Source organism: Vigna unguiculata, chromosome 10 (assembly GCF_037176805.1).
Source record: "Vigna unguiculata cultivar grain cowpea cultivar isolate G323 ecotype 2 chromosome 10, ASM3717680v1, whole genome shotgun sequence".
Lineage (NCBI taxonomy): Eukaryota > Viridiplantae > Streptophyta > Magnoliopsida > Fabales > Fabaceae > Vigna > Vigna unguiculata.
In genome coordinates, this window is record NC_140801.1 from 24,499,907 (window position 1) to 24,505,906 (window position 6,000).

The following is a 6,000-nucleotide window of genomic DNA, read 5'->3' on the forward strand; positions in this document are numbered from 1 at the left end:
ACCTTTTTGTGTTTACAATTTAAATGATTCATATTTTATGTATAACAATGGTTCAACATTTCAAAAGAAACGAGTGGGGTATTACTTAGAGGGCATTAGTGATTTTAAATTTGAAAATTGTCACGTTTTGGTATCACATTTATAATTTTTTACTGTTTTTAGCATTTACAATTTAAATGATTCATATTTTATATATAAAAATTGTTCAAAATTTCAAATAAAACACGTTGGCCAATACTCATAGGTGATTGTTGTTTTTAAAATTTAAAAATGTCATCTTTTGGTAACGCTTCTTTTTTTTTACCGTTTTCACCGTTTAAAATTTAAGTTATTCATATTTTTATAAGAAAATTGTTCAAAATTTCAAAAAAAGATGTTGGCCAATATTCAAAGGCAACTGGGGTATTATAATTTCAAAATTTTCATCTTTTGGTAAGACTTTTTAAATTTTTTTACCCTTTTCACCATTTAAAATTTAAATGACTCATATGTTATATATAAAAATTGTTCAACATTTTAAAAGAAACACGTTGGGCAACACTCAAAGAGGATTGCAATTTTTAAATTTGAAAATTTTCATCTTTTGGTATCGCTTTTTTCATTTTATTAACTGTTTTCACTGTTTAAAATTTAAAGAATTCATATTTTATATATAAAAATCGTTCAAAGTTTAAAAAGAAACATTTTGGCCAATACTCAAAGGGAATTGGTGCATTAAAATTCTAAAATTTTCAACTTTTGGTAACACTTTTTTAATTTTTTTTATCCTTTTAACCGTTTAAAAATTAAATGACTCATATGTTATATATAAAAATTGTTCAACATTTCATAAGAAACACAATGGGCAATACTCAGAAGAGATTTGTGTTTTTAAATTTCAAAAAGTTTATCTTTTGGTAACGCTTTTTTTGTTCTTTTTACCGCTTTTACTGTTTACAATTTATATAATTCATATTTTATATATCAAAATGGTTGACCATTTCAAAAGAAACACAATGCGCAATACTCAGAGGAGATTAGTGTTTTTAATTTTGAAAATTTTCATCTTTTGGTAACACTTTTTTAATTTTTTTTACCCTATTCACCATTTGCAATTTAAATGACTTATGTTATATATAAAATTTTTTCAACATTTCTGATAACGTTGTCATCAAGCGATCAAATTAATACTACTTATCTATAACAACTTCAGTATTGTTAAGAAAGTAGCCAAAAAATTAGTATATGTTAAGTTAACCCTAAGTCATCTCCCAACGAACACGAAATTGATTTTTAACAAGTTAGTTCTTATAAATTCTATACAAAAGAGTTAGTCAAACAAATTAATAAAAATATGAGAGATAAAGATAAAAAGATAAAATAAGATAGAAACAATAGTAAAGAAAAATAGGTTGATTCCACTACTTTTTCAAAATAGGATTCATCATAGGTTTCCTAAGTATTATTGTTATTGATTTCTTGTTTAAGACTTCAAATTAATCAATGTAACTTCTCAATTAATTTGTTGGCGTCCTTACTTTTAACCAAAGTAACTTCTCAATTAAATATTACTAATCGTAATCATGTCCATTCTTTTACCTCTTATATCTAGTAAAAAGCTAATTAACCAAAGTAACTTCTTGATTAATTCTAATCTAAGTTTTCACCTTTAATCAAAGTAACTTCTCAATTATTAGCAAAAACTCATTCAATCATATGAAAGTTTCTAAAATTAATCAAAGTAACTTCTCAATTAAAATTTAAAAACCCTTGGACTCATACGATTGTTATGTTATGTAGATTTAACACCATGCTAACTTGCTACAATAAAAAAATCATTACTTTTACTAAATTAAGAACCAAAAGACATAGATTAAAATAAATCACAACAAGAATCAAAAGAATAAACAAATTAATTGATCTAACCTCAGAATCCAATTAAGAAATTACAATGGAATCAACCCAAGAAGTTTAGAACTCCATGAATGCAAAATAAAATAAAAATAGAAAGAAGAATAGAGAGATAGAGACTTGAGCTGATATTTTCGGTTGCTAAAATCTCTCAAATATCTTTTAAAATAAAGATAAATATCATTTATCATTATAGTGATTTTAAAAATATTTGGAGAGATAGTTAGTTTTAAAAATATTTACAAATATAGTTGGTTAATAATTTATGATATAATTAAATAAATAAATTATTTAAAGATATTTGATAAATTATAACCAAATAATATTTGCATTAATTTTCCCAATTAGCCATTTTTAATCCTGTAGTCCAAATTTGCAGAGACATCCAAAAATATTAATATTTGCAGTTAAACCCTTCTTTTTTGACCAGTCTTTGACCAGATTTGAATATTTGACCAGATTTGACAACTTTGACCGGCTTTGACCATTTTAGTGTCTATTGAGAGACTACCACGTGGTAGATCTTCTGTCTCAAGAATTAGGGGTTTCACTCTCACACTCTTCTCAAACGAAGCTGTTGCTCTTTCTACTGCTGTCGATTTGGTTGCTTCCATGGAGGCTTGCATTTTCCAGGTGCTGTTGCAAGCGTTGATGAACTCGCAGGTGCAGATCTGTGGACTTCTTTCGCACGATGATGGAGTTCGAAGGTTCGAACTGCTGCTCCAGGCGCGGTGGTGATGATGTTGCAGGTGCATGGAGAGAAGCTTCAATGGTTTGTGGGCGCTGCTGTTCAGGTTTTGTTGCAATGGTGATGACACTCTGTTTTCGCATTTTTTGCAGGTGAGAGAATGGTGCTGCTAGGGCTGCTGGCGGTGGCACGATTTCGCTGGCGGCTTGCTCATGGTTGTTGGCGACGCAAATTTTCTGCAGGAATGGCCTAGACCACGGTGGCTTCGCTCCAGTGACGTTTATGGTGGCCAACGGTGTGCGCGAATCTAGTTCTACAATGATTGCTCGAGTCTGGTGAAGATGCAGAAATAGTGTTGTGCGTTTTCTGTTGTTCCGTTGTTCCGATGGTGCTGTTGCGAACATGGTTGCAGGTTTCAGATTTTCTCTTCTCCAGCGTGGTATGCAATGGCGGAACTGTGGTGTTGCTCACTCGACGTTAACGGCGCAGTGCGAGGCTGACGGCGGCTCAGGTGCGTGATGATGGAAGGATGGTGGTGCGGTAATGATGGTTTCCATGGCTGCTTAGGGTTTTTGATGGGAGAGACGAAGATGATGACGTGGCAACATGCTATTGGCTCAAATTCTTTAGTGGAGATTAACCCCATGTAGCTTGTGCTGGTTGGCCAATTTTAAAAGTTGAGGATTGCCACATGGCAACATCTGAGTGCATCTATTTTATGAGTGGAAAAAGGGGTACAAATAGACAAAGACATGAGTGTAGAAGTAGGTTTTGTGAGACCCATTTTAAAAGAGAGAGGTGTATAAGTAATGTATGGGGTACAAAAGTAAGTTTTCTAGAACTTGTTGATTTTAGCCTTTGTTAAAGGTGTTTTGTAATTTCAATCCATTTATTTTCCCACCTTTAAATAAGCTTAATCTTAACTTCAGGTGCACCAACAAAGGTTAAAATATCAAAAAATAATTTATGCAACTAAAAATCACTTTTAAGACATATTTATCATACAAGTTCAAATAGCCTAATTATCAGAATTGTTAATTAAATCATTCTTTAAGCACACAAATTCAATTAAATACCCAAAATTAAACATTGAATGGGGGCAAAAATACGCACTCATCAATTTCAAAAGAAACACATTTTACCGGTTTCACCGTTTAAAATTTAAATAATTCATATTTTATATATGAAAATTGTTCAAAATTTAAAAAGAAACATTTTGACCAGTACTCAAAGGGTAATGGTGCATTAAAATTCTAAATTTTTCATTTTTTGGTAACATTTTTCTAGTTTATTTACCCTTTTCACCGTTTACAATTTAAATGACTCATATGTTATATATAAAAATTGTTCAACATTTCATAAGAAACATGTTGGGCAATACTCCGAGGAGATTGGTGTTTTTAAATTTCAAAAATTTCATCTTTTGGTAACGCTTTTTTCGTTCTTTTTACCGCTTTTACCATTTACAATTTATATAATTCATATTGTATATATAAAAATGGTTGACCATTTCAAAAGAAACAGAATGGGCAATACTCATAGGAGATTAGTGTTTTTAAATTTGAAAAATTTCATCTTTTGGTAACGGTTTTTTTCAAAAATTTTTTACTATTTTCACCGTTTTCAATGTAAATAATTCATATTTTATATATGAACTTTGTTAAAAATTTGAAAAGAGACACTTTGGCTAATACTCAAGGGCATTGGTGAATTACAATTCCAAAATTTTCATCTTTTGGTAATAGTTTTTTAAATTTTTTTACCTTTTTCAATGTTTACAATTTAATTGACTCATATCTTATATATATAAATTGTTCAACATTTCAAAAGAAACACATTGGGCAATAATCGGAGGGAATTGGAGTTTTTAAATATGAAAAATTTCATCTTTTGGTAATACTTTTTTCATTTTGTATTATCGTTTTCATCGTTTAAAATTAAAATAATTCATATTCTATAGATGAAAATTGTTCAAAATTTAAAAAGAAACACTTTGGCCAATACTCAAAAGGAATTGGTGAATTAAAATTCTAAAATTTTCATATTTTAGTAACACTTTTTTAATTTTTTTTACCCTTTTTACCGTTTACAATTTAAATGATTCATGTTAAGTATAAAAATTGTTCAACATTTCATAAGAAACAAGTTGGGCAATACTCAAAGGAGATTGGTGTTTTTAAATTTTAGAAATTTTATCTTTTGGTAACGCTTTTTTCATTCGTTTTACCGCTTTCACTGTTTACTATTTACATAATTTATATATTTTATATATAAAAATGGTTGACCTTTGCAAAAGAAACACGTTGGGCAATACCTAGAGGGAATTTTTGTAAGATGCAAGAAAAATAAGTTTAATTATTAAAAAAAATAAAAATAAAGGAATGATGTGGTATATTTTGATTTATTACATTATTATTAAGTTAAGAAGTTAAGGTAATCTGGGTTGTCTAGAGCTTGTTGGGAATGAAAGTCATGAGTTCAACTTCATCAGGTACATTTATTAGAATTAATTTGAATAAATACGGAATAAGGTCAAGGTGTAGAATTATATCTATGTTATTAAGTTATATTTATAACCAATTGATTTTGTACCTCAGTTGGTTAGAGTTACACCCATTTGACACCTAAAATATTTTTACACCCATTTCATAGCTAAATTATTTTTAAACTCATTTGAAACCTAAAGTTTTTTTTTTCATCCATTTGACACCTAAATATTTTTTACTCCCACTTGACACCTAAATTTTTTACACCCATTTGACACATAAAATATTTGTACACCCATTTGAAACCTAATTTTCTTTTACTTCTATTTTAAACCTAAAGTACTTTTACACCTATTTGATACCTAATTCTTTTTAAACCTAATTGAGACATAAAATATTTGTACGCTAATTTCACACCTAAAATATTTTTACCCATTTGACACCTACACCCATTTGAGACGTAAAATATTTTTCACACCCATTTGACACAAATTATTTTTTTACTCCCGTTTGAAACTAAAAATATTTTTACAATCTTTTGACACCTAAAATATTTTTACACCCATTTGAAACCTATAATTTTTTTACTCCCATGTGACGCCAAAATTTGTTTTTCAACAATTTGACACCGAAAATATTTTACAACCATTTGACATCTAAAATATTTTTACACCCATATGACACAAGCTTTTTCTACACCCATTTGACACCTAAAATATTTTTACAACCATTGGACACCTGAAATATTTTTACACCTATTTGATACCCAAATTTTTTTTACACCTAATTGAGACGTAAAATATTTGTACCCTAATTTAACACCTAAAAATATTTTTACACTCGTTTGACACCTAAAATATTTTTACACCCATTTGACACCAAAAAGTTTTTTACACCCATGTGACTCCAAAAATATTTTTACCCATTTGACACCTA